Below are 17,510 nucleotides of genomic sequence, written 5' to 3'. Positions count from 1 at the left end.
TTTCTTCCAAGAACTAATGCTTGACAGCCGTTACTTAATAGAAAAAATGCACCATACAATCAGATACAATGCCAAAGAATGTCAAACAGAAGAACGAACCAAACAGAAGAACGAACCAAACAGACATAAAAAAGCGCAAACGAAGTAAAAATATTTTCAACAGTTTTTTTTTTTTTTTTTGTGGACGGTTCAAAAAGAAGATCAACCTGGGAAGTAACTTTTCGCCAGCACGCAGAGAACAACGTCCGGAAAGCCGGGGATAGAAGCGGTGAAAAATTGGATTATCGTGAAACTTTAGCGCGACTTTGCCACAATGCCATGGCCACACACACACACACACACACACACACACACACACACACACACACACCTCCCGTGCCTTCCCTTCGCAACAAACCCCGTGCCAAACGTGAGCCTGTCCACTTTCCACCGTTTCCCCGGTTGGCCGGTGTGAACTGTTTGCTGTATGCTCTCCGGTAAAGCATCATAACGCTGTAAGACTATGGATTGGGCGATGGGTAAGAAAAATCGGAGCGACCATGGCGGACCCCGACATCATCCGGCATTCGCAACAAGGCATTCGGAGGGATTCGCACGTATGGAGCGTGCATTTTCCTTTGCTTTCTTTTGTTTCTTTTTCTTTTGCACGCGCCTCATGTGCTCCTCCATTGCATATACAAGTACACCCGGCAGTCGGTTTCTTGATCGTTTGATCGGCACGGCGGTTCCGGTACGTGCTGGGCTGGCCCATCCTTTAACAGTACACCGGTGGGAAAAGTTTCAACTTTAAATGAATCTCGGCACTAGTTAACTCCAGTCCCCCCAGACGCCGCTACACTAACACGTGGAGCCGCGTCGGGTAAGCCGATTTCTTGCTGCACGGACCGTTTTCTTCCGGCTAAAGTTTGCAATTGTTGCACCGTTGCGCTTAAACACACTGCTGCATTTTACGATGCTTGTCAAGCACGCGTGCCCATGCAAGCGTCCGCCTAGCGACGTTTAGCTTGCATCTTCATGCAGTTGCAAAAGCGACTTGCCTGTCTGCATGTGTGCCTGTGTATAGTGGCCTCGTAAACAAGCCGGAATTGTTGTTTCGCTTATACACTCTTATCCCCGGTGCCGGTTTTACCTTGTTTGAAAAATTACAGTTAAATAGTTTCTAGATTGTTAATGAAATATTTACCACCATCACCACCACTGCCACCGCTAGCCGCGTTGACCGAGTTGCAAGTGCACGCAGCCTGTTGTTGCCAAACCACACCTTCTAGAGACAAATGCTTGCCTGTTTGCCACGGCAATGGTTGGTGGAAATGGGGCGCATTTTAAATCAAGCAAAGTATTTCAAGAATTCTTGTTAGACAGCACCCCAGCTCACAGGGGCAGGGCACGTGTCGAGGTGCATAAGGCAAAGTTTTCATGCGTATCCCTGACACACTCGCTGCTCCTTGGTGTGCAGAAACGGCACAAAAGAAGAAGAAGAATAAAAGGCCTTCCAGAAACAACCTGGCAGCACTGCAAATCGGCAAACGAGACACTTCCGCCCTGCTGTCAATTTGATTCGAAATTAGTTGAAAATTAATTTCAAACTTTATTCGCTCGTTTTTTTTTTTGCATGCTTGTGGCACCAGGGACCGCACCTGGCACAAGTCAATAGACGGTTATAGTTATGAACTAATTAGTGGAAAGGAGAGAAACGGTTTTAATAACAAAATTAGCACTTTGTCTTCTGGCTGCCCGGTACGATGCCGACTATCGTGCAACTATGAAAAAAGGGCATGTTGGTATGAAAAGTGGTCGTAAGCTTTGGACGCTATAAAAAGAGAATGTTTATTCTTTTGCCAACGGGTCTGGTGGAATGAAAAATATGTTAATTATTATTATTACCTGTATTTTTAAATTATATTCATTATATTTTATTCTGTATAACTAGAGTTCAATTGTAACATTTTTTTAGCAATACAGTGTTCAGTTTTTATCCTTCGAGACGCTGTATACGACAAAGTGATAATTAACCTAATTCGTATTGATATTTCAATGATCATATCATCATCATCTGAAATAATTCCAATTTCATTAATATCTGAAACCTGAAAGGAAGTATTAAACATGGTACCAAAGAACAATTACCTAGTAATTCAATCCATTTCATTTAATCCACTTCAAAGGGAATATTACATGTGTTCTTTTGAACTCAACAAAAAAATTAAAATAATTTAATGAATCCTTTAGCACTGAAGTTTGAGTTTGAATAATTTAAAATTTTGTGAAACCTTTTCCGCAAATATCATTTCAATTTCATTTCAATTGAACAGTGAGATACCAATTCTTAGCTTGTCAAAGCGGTTGAAAACTTTTCAAAATCGGAAATTGTTCTTCAATACCATCAAACAACGAACAAATAGTTCCATAAAGCACCTCTAGAGAGGCTACTAAAACTTAAACTAAATGCTTTACGTTGCTGGAGCACTTGGTACATATCATAGAATTGTTCAGGCGCACAACTGTTCTGGGAATTCAAGGACTCATTATTCCCAGTTTACAATAATTTGTATGAATTACATCAAGTATGCGTTACACAATGACTTGTCACATATGTTTTCCCTCGAGAACTAGCACAATCATTACTAGTTAATGGAAATACACCATTACTTTTTTGTGTTATAGTTTTATATTTAAAAAATGTTCTCCAAGTGTAATGTGACGTAATAAATGCAAACGAGACCTGCCCATCCGGAACAAGTCTATTTTGTAGCCTACGGTGCACATCAAGCAAAAAAAAAATCATTTCCTTTCGTCTAAAACCACTGTTCTCGAGCAAACAGCTCCGAGTCCCGAATTTTATGGCTCACATTGGATTATGGACTGTCACGTATGCAGACACCTGGCAAGCCTCGTTCATCCCCTGGGTAAACTTGCCATCGAAGGTCTCTCCTCTTCAACGTTTCAGTCAAATGCGAGAGTCACAAACACAATCCTTCCAGTGTTCCCTGGGGCACGCCTAGAACATCAACGTAGTCACCGGACCGTGTACCTTCCCAGGATTTGCAGCTTCCTTCCACCGACGCTTCCAAGACGCTTGCAGGCCATCCAGTTTAGCTTTCTTAAATTTTTGCCCGGGCGATTGCCGTCAAATCCGATCGATGATTTTGCTTCCGTCGCTGAGTCTAGTTCCAGGAAACAATTCTTCACTTCCTTGCTATACTCCCTTGTTTGCCCTTTTTTTCGTGTCGTTGTTATTTTCTCCCCCATATTGCACTAGCTCAACTAGACGCTACCAAACGAACCTGCCACGAACGAACTTAAAGACACTGGTAAAGGAACAACTTTTAGACTTTCGGCTTGCTTACCCCACGGTACACTGGTTTAAGGTACACTCTGGGGATCATGGTTCACATAGAAACAAAAAAGAAACAGGTCCACCCTCCCCGAGGCCTCGGAGAAAGAAGCTCGGAGTCGCAAAACAGAGCAGGTGTAATAGTATAACGCGTGTGGAGCGCGTCTGGGTCTTAGTAGCATACAGGGCAATGGGAAGCAAAAAAGGCGCGAGGGAGAAAAAAGTAAAATAACAACATCTTCCTTCTTATCCTTTTCCAGCCGTCGGGAACCAAAGACGAACCACCGCTCGTAAGACATCAAATATCACCAAGCATTACGGACCATTTGTGGGAGGCATAGGGGAAGGACCATTCGGGCCACCATTGTTAGGCCGGTCCTTTGAGGGCAAACGGTAGAGAAATGTTTAGCTCTTTTTCTTTTTGAGTACGGTAGCAAAACAGGTTAGGGCTGCCAGTTCCAAAGGCGGAAGAAGAAAAATGAGTATAAATAAAATCACCTAAAAACTTTATCGTTCGTTACAAGTTGTAACATGGGTTTGGGCTTGTGCTGCTGATGCTTGAGAGCCGGTTTTTCCTTTCAATTGTATTGTTTGATATGTCCGAAACAGTTAGTTAGAGGTTTGTGAACGTTAGCTAAAGTTTATTATGTTTTTTAAGTCTATATGATACAGAACAAAACATTTGATCAAAACCCGTAGGAATGGTTTGATAGTTAGATGAAAAAGTTTCAATCATCTCATCGCATTGCATTGAGGTTTTGGTTGTGGTGCATGCAAAAGTCTGAATGCATTTTCGGTCATTTTTACAACGTTTGTCCTTGTTTCTTTTATTTGGCATAAACGTCCTACGCGCACAGGCTTTCGAAACTTATTTTATTTCCACGCAGTCAGATAGTCAGTCCTTGTTAGGGGGGGAGGGGGCGGTTCATTCTAGACTTGAACCCATGACCGGCATGTTATTGAGTCGTTCGAGTTGACGGCTGTACCACGGGACGGGCGGGCATGTTTGTCCTTTTATTTTACTTAAAAAATATGAAGAATATAAAAAAGTCCAAAATTAGGACAAAATCATGTGTGCCTCAAAACAGTCAGAGCTAAAAGTCTATTTACCTGATTAGAATCGCTTCTGTACATTTACACAAGATTTTGTAGATTGTATATATTATTGGCCATGTACGATGCTTGGTTGAGTGGACATTACTGTAAAAACCTTATGATATGGTGGAGCAAAATCGAGCTATGCATCGACTTCTTTATTATATAGACTAATTTTTTTTAGTGGAAGTAGGACAGGGATACATTTGAAGCATTTTGAAACTTGAATTGATTGATGAGTCAATTCATTATGTTTATGAACGTGAAACATCCCATGTATGATTACGAAATTCTATTACTTTAATTTTTCTTTTTTCTTCTTGTTTCTGATTCCTGAATTGATCGAATGAACTCCTTTATTAATTTTTAGTTTTGATCCGAGTCAAAGAGAGTGTTCCTTTCAATAGTGTTCTTTGTACGTTACCTTCGTGTGAAAATTATGAATGTATACATTCATGATGAAACTTTACAATTAAGATTGATTTCGATATGATATTCTTAAATTCGTTAGTTTTAAAAATTTTCGAAAAAATGTATCACCTTCATCTAAATGCTAAATTTCGTTCTCTTTTTTACAGAAACTGCTCCATCGCAAGAACGTTGTAGCGACTAACGCTTTTGTCAGGAATGATGATCACGAAACGCGAAATCAATTCGAAGGCTTAGAAATGGCCCAAGGCTAAGGAAGCTCCACCCCGCACCCACCGTGCCATTGGAAGACTATCGATTTAAGCGACCAGGCAGGAAGGAAGCGTTCACGCATTTTCCAGCCCACCTCACACCGCTCATTTTTCCCGTTTATTTATTTATTTATTTTTTTGAGGCTGCGGTTTTATGTCTGCTCACCGCGGCTCGAGTGGCTGAAAAGCCGGATCGGAAATGATGTGGGTTATTCGTTATTTGCACATGTACTTTATTTTTCATCTTTCCTTCATACGCAAACGGTGCTCGCTGCCAGTGCCCGCAGTTACGCTGACGCGTACGCGAATCCCGCACACAACACATTGCTATGTAGAGACAGAAAATCGTTAGTCCTATTGGAAAAAAAACTTTGCCTGTTTTTCTGTGTGTACATGCGTGTGTGTGTGTGAGTACGTATTTTTTCTTATTATAATATTCGAGTCGTACTTTTGATACGCACTTTGCGGCGTTAAGACTCACTTGAAAACCTCCGAAAAGCTCTTGCGCGTATGAGTGGTATAATATCTGTCGGCGGCTCTCTTTCATTGTCGTGGTTATTTTCCAACATTTTTTTCTTGTTTCTTTTTTCTTTCCATCCGAATTTTACTTTCACATATATTTTCTCTTGCGTGTATCTCCGTCCCTCTGGTTGGATTTTTGAGGCATTGAAAGAAGGCATTTATTTACATCTGACACGAGATACATATTTATTTCACTTCTCACTTACGTTGCAATGTCAGCATTGCTTCACGTTCCGTGACTGACAATGGAAATAGGCTTTCTCCCCCGTAGCAGTTTTCTGCCGCTTTATTATTCACTTCATCTGTGATATGGAGAATGGTGAAGTGTACCATCCCCTGCAGTAGCTTTCTTAATAGCTGTTATTTTGTCTTCTAACACACCACCGCCCGTTAAACGTACGCTCTAGTGGAGGTAAATGTTTCTACGAGGAGATTCACTACTCAGCAACATCGACCAATCGTATATCGTATGATATGTGTGCCATATGTTAAATTTGCATTATAGGTAAGTTTTATGCGTGTTGAACTGTTACGAGGAACATTCAGATGAGGAACAATCTGTATCAAACCACGCCATGCTTGCATGTTAGGACCATCTCTGAAAGCTTTGTTTAGTGTTGGGTGTATGAGATCGTTGACAGCATATAACAGTTGGAGTATTATCATGAACTTGTTTTCATATTAGCAAGTTCTATACAATAAATGTTCGATGTATTTAAAAAAAATTACTATTAAAGCATTACTATTCAAAATGTCCTTTTGGAGCGACAGTTGTCTATCAATAGATTCATTTAAAAACATCTAAAACTACCACTAACTCCCAGCACAAGCTTGTCCAAATTCCAAAGACCAAACTGAATATCATTCGATACATGACAGTAAACTCATCTAATTAATGGCAGCTCTGAAGGAACCACCCGTCAATGTTCTGTACAATAAAGAGGGTCCTCGCTTGATAGAAATGTCATTCACTAAAACCACAACGAGAGCAGCTTTTGAATATCTGTACCAAACGAAACCCATCTTGTCGATAGGGCATTCCATATGCACCGTTGTGGCATTCGACTCTGTTTGCCAACTATAACACATTCGAAAGAGCGAACCAACAATTGCAAACATGACTGCATCCATCGAACAAGGTAAAACAAGCATGCTTAACAGTTTGCATCCACCATATTATGCCACACGATTTTTTTTTTATATTTTGAATTCTACTTCACTAAAAAGGGCAAATTTTTATCATGAATCTTTTAAGATTTTTTTTTCTAGACCCCTAATACTTAAGCTGTTCTAGAACGTTCACATCAAATGTAAGTTATGGTTCGATTTATTACCATTGCCTTACTGGTCAAAATGAGCCAAAAGGAACTTAAACCCAGCTTCTTCTACCTACGTGAAATATGTAAAAACTTGCACCATTATCGTGACCCAAACGCTAATTCAACCCATCAAAAGCCATCGGGTTATCCTGTGGCGCCAACATTTGACCGACCGAAGAAAGCGCGACTTTATTCCGTGGGAGCAACAGTCAACAACAACTTAACTACCACCCTACTTACGCCGCCGATCCCACCAACGCTGCCGCCCCTCAGAAACCCATCACGACCCATCGTTATCGCTAACGGCCATCGACAAATTTTCCACAACATATAATTCTTGAAAATTTAATTCCTCACCTCTAGTCCTTCTTCCTCCTCCGCGTTCCCTCACACGCGACACCGGTGTCTTGACCGGTGCCACCCATTCAAGGGCAGCGGTACCATGCCAAAAGCAATTCCGAGCACTTGGCGAGGGACATGCTGCTTAAATGCCACGGTCATACCATACCCGGAGGATAGCCCACGGTGCCACAACCAACGTGAAACTCTTAAACGCTAACGATCCTAGTCCCATGCCTTCTTGTCGCATTCAACTTTCGCAATGCATTTGGAGACACACGGACCACGGCAAATGGGGAGGCGTTCAGGCATTCGTTCTTTTTCAGCGTCACACCCAGGCGCCAGTACAGGGGAGTTCAAAACTCTAGACACCTTAAAATAGCAATAATAATAACAATAATGGCAAAACATCTTAACTTCCTCCCTTCCTCCGATCGGCCCCGAAACTGTGGCCCCGAACGCACACACTGCTCTGCGTGGCACTCCCACAGATCATGGAAGCCAACTTATCGCAATCAATTTATCTGGACTGTGCTGGAAGTTTGGTTTCTTTTTCGGTTTGGTTCTTTTCATTCCTTCAGCACTCAGAGCACTGGTATAGCTGGTTGGTTTCGTACGACTTTCGCCGACTAGAATCGCTCGCTGAAGTGTCTGAGCACCTTGTGTCCAGCATCCTCGCGAGACCGTTGCGGTGATTGTGCTAAGAAACAACAAACACACACACACAAAATGGTATCCATACACCGAGCCAAACGAAGCACGAGTATGCCAAACTTTTCTCTGCATTTATATGGTACAGTTTAGAATGGAGAAGGCCAAAAAAAGACAGATATCGCACGATTGCATTTTCCGCACTAACAAGGGCACGCGGGTAGTTCGATGGGCACGAGCAGTGGTGCCGCCGGTAAGGTGAGAAGGATAGATTGCTCGATAGAGCAAAGCTAATGCAAGAGCTGAAGCCAAAAGTTTAGCACGACGTCGGAGCCGAAAAGTAGAACTCACTTAATACACGGGTTTGCCTCATTCTTGGCAGCTTTTTTTTTGCCTTTTCCTTTTTGCTTAGCCTTGCGCCACTGTTGTCTTGCGCGGTATCTTTCGTTTGCTGCTGCCGGTGAAATCAGTTTGCCGGGAGCACCGAGTCTTTTCCCCAGCGCTCCTTAGCTGATAAATCATTCGGCAATGCTTTTAATGCTAATCTCACTCCCGGGGGCTTATTACCTATTCGTTCCCGCACCTCAGCTCCCGCAAAAAATGCTGCCGGACCTTCGCCCACTTCACGCCCTTGCCGGTTCTTATTTTACCTCCCCAGATCTCCATCTATTTAGAGGATTTCATAATTTTCTGGTCGTTTCGCTCAGATAAACTGCACAACTTTCGCCGCAAATTACGAGATTGGCGAAACAAGCACCGCAGAACACATTTTATAGAGAGTGGGAAAATAATGCGTTTTTTCTCTCTATCTCTCTTTCAACTTTTTGGAACCACAGCTCAAGCACAACTTGTTAGTTAATTTGGCTGATGGAGTGGAATATAGGACCATTAGGCACCATGAGACAGGGGTTTGAAATGAACGACTAGGATTGTTGATTTTCTTTTTTATTGTGAAATAAAAAAATGCTTTAAAACACTGCAAATTTGTCAATGCAGTTTGATTACATGCGTATTAAAACATTACACTTCCTTAACAGATTACAATTAAAATCTATTGGCTAGAGTACAAATACTATCAAAAAACATCCCCTTTGCTGTATACAGATCATATTCGACATCATATCCAGGAAATGAGTTTGGAAAGCTAAAGATCTTGAGGCTTCATTCGTACAATTAAATCTTCCGATGTTGGATCAATTAGTATCAAGCGAACGAAGTTCTTCGAATGCTGAAAAAACTCCGGATTGAAGCCTAGCAATAGAAACATGACAGTTGAGATTGAGAAAGGATAAGAACAATAATGGCAATCACATCCAGAGGCGTCAGTCAAATCTTGTCGTGTCTAAACTGTAGGCGAAGGACCGGGAAAATGGCTTCAGTTTCAATTAAAAAAGATTATGTTTAGGAAGCGTATCCCGTATTAAACACAGGGAATATTGGTTGAGACTACCCGAACAGCTAAAGGATTGTTTATATTAGGTTCTTGTTACTCCTTGTGTTTTTGTACTCCCTGTGTGTTGTACGAAAACCACAAAATCAGAGAGAAAATTATTGAACAATAGTAAAAGCAAATTTTTTTGGTTCTAAAAATAGAATAATTCACCTCACTGACTTTTCCAGGGTTTAAACATAACTTTGTACAATTTGTTTTGTCCTAAATGCAAGAAGAACGTCTGAGACACAAATGATAATGTATGTATGTCACATTCTGCTGGATTCCTGGTCACATAGATATCCAGGGAAACAAAATAGCTGACCGACTAGCCAACGCAGGACGTAATAACCCGGCCTGCTGCCATAATACCCAAATAGCCAGAATTGCTTAAGCAGCTCATTTTGGCACGCTAAAGATCGCTGCTCTAATTCGCCTTTTGCAGTAGATAAACAGCATCAAAGTTCTATGTGGGTCTTTCAAACAGCGCCTAAGCAGCTTCCTTATGCCACGATGCCAGGTATTATTTTTCTTTGTGTTTTATTTTCAAGCAAGCGTCATCGATGAAATAAACAACAAGATTTGTTTCGTTTAAACACATATGTATATTTTTAAATCCTTTGTATTGATGAATTACACAAAATTTTACACAATATACTGATAATTCACAATCACTTCACTCAATATTCATTCTTCAATTAACGTATCTAACTTGTGCAGCAGCAATGAGATTATTGGCGGCGTACGTCTTTGACACTTTGACAAGAGCCACCTTGTACCGATGTCATGCATTAAAAAGCTATAAAGTTCCACCAAGTTCGGTACCCTTTCCTAACAAGCCTTCAAGTTCCACCATGAACCCTACACATAGTGCTAATCAGCCGCAAAGTTGCAAAGAGTACCATGTGCCTGTTAAAAAGCTCCATAGTTCGGCAAAGTACCGCTTCATCTCTTAATCAGCCCCAAAGTACGACATCGGAACGATTTTTCGTTAATCAGCCCTAAATCAGCTATAAAGTACGAGCTGGCTATTTGGGTACTCTTTCACGCCGTGATTTCATGCGCCTGAGCAAAACCATCATGGCCAATAGCTGGAATGGTTATTGGGTTAGCAGCGGCCGCTCTTTCCTGAGAACCATCAAGACCACAACACCACCATGGAAAGACCATCCATCACACCAAGACCAGAGAATCCTGTCGCGACTTCGGATAGGACACACCCGGCTCTCCACACCTTTTTATTGCAAAAATCCAGCCCACCACTATGCAGTTGTGGCGTCGGCATCATTGTCCGTCACATATTAACCGAATGCCATGGATTCACTGCGAAACCACCTGCAAATTGGACCACAGCATCGACACCATCCTCTCACCAGAGAGCGATTGCCAGCGTAAACTGTTAAAATATCTTTGTATTATTAACCTATATGAACAAATCTAACCAAAACCACGTTTGTAACAGACACCTTTTAAATAAAATCAACTGATAATAGCTAATAGATAATAGTAAACCGAGACTACCCGGTATAAGGTAATATTCAAGCTACAAATGGCTTGCAAAGAAGAATGTTGCAATTTGAGTAAAGAATTAATTAAATTATTTAAAGAGGCCAATGAGGCCTATGGACTCAAAGTCTCTATAAAAATAAAGATAAAAAAACCTTAAGTCCCATTTTCTCGTAGGATATTCACTCCTACTTCTTCATCTAATCCTATAAGTATTTTCAAGACAAAAAATATGAATCAAATCGTACATCAATCAGAAAAGACGTGTTTTCAAAATCTACTATATGCTTAATAGTTTAATTATTTTCAGTGATTTTTTAGTGTATGAAACCAAAAAGTGGCATGAGTTGTAATTTCAATAATTTGCGCATGAACCATGTGTTGTCCACAGGACCTTTAATCTCTCTGTAAAAAGCGTATTTCCACCACACTCATTTAAGCTGAAGCACCAGATAGCACCCAGTAAAAACTATTACCAAAGTAATAGCTAAAAATGACCGACCATATCGCCTTCCATTTCACTATTTTATCCCTTTTTTCATTCTCTAAAAATTGGCTACTGCTTTTGCCCTTTTGCCATCCAACAATCGGCCCGTTTTTCCAACCACTCCACTCATAACCATAATTTGGATCGATTAGATCGGGATGTTATGTTTTTGTTTTCTCCGTCCCATCGTTCGACAGTCCGTTTGTCACGCACCATGCACTACGTAGTACCAGTAGTGCCGGACCGTCCCACGAGAGTGGCACCGGAAGCAAAACAAAATCAATCGTGCACACATTCAACCGTCCACCGCACGCTAGCCTATCTCTCTTATCAGCTATCAACGCAATTGGATCGTGACGCTGCCTGCTCAACGATCTCGATCCAAATGGCGAAAAGACAAACGACACAATGAACGGGAGCGGGCGGGTGACCTTTTATTTTCGCCCGTTGCCAATTGCCGTCGTCCTCACCCGTCCTCTCGTATCTTCCCCTCACGAGCATGTCCCGAAGAAGCTGGAGCAAGAAATCGTTATTTCCTTTTTTATGATTATTATTGACGATGTGATGATAACAGCCTATAATTCATGACGCTTTCCGGGATAACGGACACGACTTCCGTGAGCAAAAAGAAAAGGCAAACCAGAAGATGAAAACGAAGAAGAACATAAACGTTTCCAACGCACCACACAGCAGGGAAGCTGCAGGCCGGTGACCGGATGCGAACGCTCCACGGTTCGGATATCGCCTCCGCTTCGGCACATTTCCGATATTTCTGGGCCGGGTTCCTTTTTTTCACTCGTTCTGTCCATTCATTGGTAAATTGATGTCGATCGGCACGCTTCGTTTGTTTCTGAAGCGTTTTACATTCCCGATCAGGCGAAAGGAAATTAGATAACAATATTTCTTTTCAACTCGAATCGATCGCTTTGACTGTTCTTTCACGTTTCTTCACTCCCTCTCTCTCTCTCTCTCTCTCTCTCTCTCTCTGTGGCCCATTTCATTAGCAACAAATTGGACAGGGAAAATTGATATCGTTTCAATCGACAGTATTTTCTTCTTCCTTCCTTTTTCTTACAAAATCTAACAATACACCAAGGTGAATCTAATTTGCTTCACATTAACGCGCAAACATGTGTGAATAAGCTGAAGCAGCTCAGTGCCGTTTAATACGAATCGACACAGCCAACCGTACAGCCAACTGAATCCAACCTCACCAGTCCGTACAGCAAAGGCAAAGACAGTAACGGTCTGAAACAACCGATTAAATAACGCATACAATGTAGAGAGACACTTCAGTCCCTTTGCCGGGGATTATTACCTTCAGCCGCTGCTTTCCACCCCCGAAGGGTCCACCAAACTGGGGCGCGTAAGCGTGACCGTGACGATTTTCCTTTTTTCCACCTTGTTTGGCCCCAGACATCCAATCCGCTATGATCCAGTGCACCTTCGCTGAAGCGCCGCTGTACCACCGTGGCCACGGAAAAAAACAACCACCGCGACACGTTTGGCCAATCAGCACTTGTATTAATTAAATTGCCTTTCACAGGAAATACGGGCGACTGGGTTTGGTGCCAGCACCTAGCACCGTGGCCGAGAAACTGGAGAACAAAAACCAACACTAGCACAGAACACCCGACACACACACACACTCACACACAAACACACAACAAAAAATCCGCAAGATTTTCCACCGTTTTCTTCCCCACGCGGTAGCGAAGGATGGCTTTTTTCACGCCGCCGACACCGTTTCCATACACGCTTAGCCAGTTGGCTACGATATATATCTACACTTATTGCTCAATCCTCACGCTGATCGCGACCGGAGCCGGGCGTGGTGGTGGTGTAACGGCACTACGTTTTTTCGTGGAAAAGCATCATACGCACATCAAGCTGACACCACACACTTGTGCGAGAAGCACACTACCGCACACTGTCGCACACACAATCATCAGAATACCCAAACCTCGCACACACCCTTCACACACACACACACAAACGCGCGTGATTTCGACCGAAGTCCCGGCAAACTCACATCACTTGATATCCACTTTTGTCGTTTGTTGCGCTTCCGATAACTTGCATCGCAGCCTAAAGTGCTTGCGTCTCAGGTTTCAGGGCACCTGGAACAAAGCAAAAAAAAACGGAATCATATATTTCAAAGGAACCACTATCCGGCAAGGGACGTTGGAGTACGATCGATTCGTGGAACGCGGAAAACATTTCATATGCAAATGCTCTTCTGGGGATATTTATTGTTTTTTTTTTTTTTCCTTTGGCTCAGCTTTGTGTTGGGTCTTTTTCACGGAACTTGAGCATTTGTTGATTACTCCTGAGAGCCGTCCCATCGTCCAAGAACGATAACAGTGAATGTGACTTCTTTGAAAGCAGAGCTTTTTTTAAGGACAGATCCAGAAATTGTCGCTAATCTTGGTAAATGAGAGGGATATTTTTTTATTCACGCGATACCTGCATAATGCTCTGATTGTTCTGACAACGATAACGAGCAATAAAATCGCCCCAAAAGACAAAGGACACAACAGAAGGTCTTAGTCTCGCAGGATGTACAGAATGCTGCGGAAAACGCACCTACCAGTACCCTGCCCACGCTCTCCGCTACGAAATCGACCGGAAATATCCAGGCGATGCTAAACAGCAGGCTTCTTGCAACAAAAAAACACCAGCCGCCCGAGTGCCATCCGCCCTCGCGAACGTCTGTGGTCCGTTTTTGTGACGAAGACGATTGCCAAGACCGCCTGGCGCTCCCGAGCGCACGGTCCCGGCGCGCTCACAACAGATTAGTGTTGTTTAATGAATTTAATTAATCCTTTTCTACTTCAGCCCTAAACCTTCTCGGAAAATTCGCACACTGTATTACTTTATTTTTTCTTTGTTGGTTAGTTTTTTGTCAAAGCTACGCACATAGTAACGGCTGCAAAACTGCTTGCAAAGCCGGGAAATTAGTGACAGTCCCATTGCTCAAAGCTGTACTTTTTTTTCATTCTCTCTCTCTCCTTTTCTCTTTGGCCCGCGTTCGTTCCAAAGTGAGCCTTTTTTGGGCACTGATTGTCGATTTAATGTCAATCTGGAACTTAGCGACGCGATTTACGCCAACTGCCACGAGTGTTCGCCACTTTGAGATGGCGGAAGTGTCTTCGAAACGGCATGGCAGCACAAACCGTACACAATCTACCAACTTCTGCAGCTGAGCATTATGCTCCACAGCGAAACAAAAACCATCCCATGCAGATTATTCCGGGCCAAGGGATTTTTTGTCCGCCCGTTTCTCTCCAGTAAAGCATCTTAGCACATCGTCAGGGAAACAATTGGAAGACTTTTCCGACTTTTGTTTTTACTCCAGCATGCATTCAGGTTCCCTGCTTTCACTCATTTACATTCGTACTGTAAAACAATGCAGTGGTTAGAGGAGTAAAACAAACAAAAAATGCTCCAGCCAGTCTAACAATGCGGACTGGAACAAATGCGAAGCAGAAGCCAAGAAAGTTAGAGGAAATAAAAAAGTTATACAACAACCAGTCAGCCGCAAGCAAGAAAGCAAAATATTGCGAATTTTTCACTGGCTTGAAGCTATCCGCTTTGTGTGGAATGGATCAGCGGTCCACACCACCGTGCAATCACTCCACTGCGCCTCCCTCCGCCCACAGCAAACTCCCATCCATCCGGGGCCGTCAATTAATCAGATTTAATTTGACGAGATTATTCTTTCCTGCGTTGGGAAGGTTGGTTTTTTAAGCTGCGCCTTTATTTCTCATTTCCGCAACACGCCACCCCTGGTGCCGGGATCCCTGACTTTCCCTTCCCGTTACTTCGAGCACTTCGAAATCCTTCAACGTTTGAACTTCAGCAAAACCTTCCCCGAGGAACCCGGCGGCCCACTGCTTTGATGGGATTCCACTTTGCCTTTGCTCATTTCATGGAAAGTTCAGCCCTGAAGGGCTCACCACCATTACACCACCAATGTTACCACTCCAGCTCACAATCTAATGCGCGCTGAATGGTATGGCGAGTGGTGAGCCACAGAAAAGAAACAAATCGAGCAAACTAAAAAACTCAAAGAAACACATTTGCCAAAATACGTCTGCCGGCACGAGTGGTTGCGTATTTGAAATCTCCCGAGGCTCCGTAGGCCTCCCTGGTCAGGGAAGTCGTTTGAAGATTGTCGATACATTTGTCTGCCCCGTCTGTCCATCAGGAGCTCGACAGACCACTCGGCTCAAAGGATCACATATGAGCCGCTCCGGTTGTGAGTATAAGTTCGTTCAAACTGCAAGATGTGTTCAGCACAAATTAATATCAACAGTTTGCGAAGTTTTCCATTCCCACGATTGGTTCGTCAAGAGATCCTTTTCCAAAATTGGAACCTGTCGAGTCTGATAGCTGATTCTATTCCACTTTTCAGAATCCAACCCGATCCACAACGCACATTGTGAAATAATTCCAGTTAGTCTAGTTGCCACCGCACACTGATCCGGATTTAAATCGGTATGTGCCAGACGCGTTCTGCTTGGTATTTCCAAAAGGATCCTTGAATCTCATTAAAGCGATTTTGGAAACATAATCCTTGCCTACGTCACCGACAGAACAACACTTGCGGTTTGCATACGTTTGGTCTCACTTTACCGCCTCAAACAAACACAAACAACACTTGCGTAACGACTTTTTTATACTTGTTTACGGGAGATTTTCACAACTACCAGCTTAAACAGGACAGAAACAATCATTACATTCAACACTCGCTGACCACGGCGAACAACGTACTTCGTATTGGGGAGTTCGTAACGATTTCCGCACGCACCCTTTCGCGAGGAAAAACGATCCGCGTAACCAAACGCACCGGACGTCCCTCAAACGTCAAACCGCGTATGCGGAACACACCCGAAGCAGTGACAAATTGATACTGAAGCAAAAATCAGGCCCCCGCTTCGGCAATCCCGAAAGGTTCGAACGCAACCAACTGTCTTTGCAGCACTGCTCTCCCGCTGAATGTGTAGGCAAGGTGTGTGTATAGGCAAGCCGGGAGGACGAGTGTCAACTGAATGAAGCGAAGTTTCATCCTGTGAATAAAATCAACGAGACGTTTGCTACTCGGTGGAATCATAACTACCAGCGTTTGGCTCACAATGAACTCACTGTGAACTGTGCGCTACAATGCTAACGATTTCCATGTGAAATTATTTGAAAAGGCAATTTCATAGCCATTCATCGAAACGGTTCGTTTTACTGCGCATGCCCGTGAATATCCAGCTATAACTTGAACCGACGGGGAACATAAGGGATTCTATAAACACACGTTTCGCAAGGGGAATGAATCATGAACGCTTACAGAAAACTCGACTAAACTTTTCGTGTTGCAAGGATGTTGCACAGCGTTGTTTGAGAAGTTTGTTGGTGGCAATGAAGCAAGCAGCATGCAAACAAGCAAAATGAATGCTGACTGACTAAAATGAACTGTAGTGTCGATAGCAAAGACGTTTTTCTCTAATAGACGTGTTGTATGAAATCAAAGCGATGAATTCTAGTGCGATGCTAAGGAGAGTACGAATGAACCTCTGGGGCAAGTTTTGTAAAGAAAAAAGTTTCAAATGTTTCATCTGAAACGCTTTATATTTCCCCTAAGGCATCGACAACACATTGGTTAAGAGTTAGAGTCCACAATACAATCAACGTATTTAAGTTGGCAACCTGTCATTTGATAGTATGAGGAACCATTTCACATTAAAGAACATGTTGAGATACTTAAAGCAGGGACTGTACCGTGAGGTATTCTAAGGGAACTTTGCTCCACACGTTCGAGAGGAAGATGCTCAGCAATATGCTTGAGCTCCCATATATAGCAGGACATCACATAGATGCCGTGGAACTAATCAAACTCGTCAGCTGAACTGCTCATATCATTTACAAGACACCAGACGGTCCATGCTGTAAAGCTCGTTTCGGCCTTCCACGAAAAGAAAGGTATCGTTTTAAACCTAGGTTAAGAGAGAAAGATGACGAAGCGTCTATGATTAAGATTATTATAAGCCTTACTTAGTCTATCATTTCAATGAGCTTTACGAATGGACACGATGACAACTGATATTGATCATAGTTCGTCATGTTATCATCTTTATCGCTGATTTTTTTACGA

The 17,510-nt window shown here is 42.7% G+C and overlaps 1 protein-coding gene across 8 annotated transcripts in view; it reads right to left on the bottom strand.

Moving 5' to 3' along the window:
- LOC121595989 (neural cell adhesion molecule 1-like) overlaps positions 1-16,357 on the bottom strand; it is a 202,690-nt gene extending 186,333 nt beyond the window's left edge. The window contains exons 1-2 of one of the 8 annotated variants that reach the window (XM_041920513.1): positions 16,339-16,357; positions 12,684-13,485 (exon numbers count right to left, since the gene is read on the bottom strand). The gene's annotated coding sequence lies outside the window, so the exon portion shown is untranslated. The other 7 variants (XM_041920514.1, XM_041920507.1, XM_041920506.1 and 4 more) reach the window with 7 other exon arrangements.
- Between the last annotated feature and the right edge of the window lie 1,153 nt (positions 16,358-17,510).

This window comes from Anopheles merus, chromosome 3R, assembly GCF_017562075.2.
Source record: "Anopheles merus strain MAF chromosome 3R, AmerM5.1, whole genome shotgun sequence".
Taxonomy (NCBI): Eukaryota; Metazoa; Arthropoda; class Insecta; order Diptera; family Culicidae; genus Anopheles; species Anopheles merus.
Note: the sequence above shows the minus strand (reverse complement) of the source record. Positions and strands in the feature narration are given on the sequence as shown.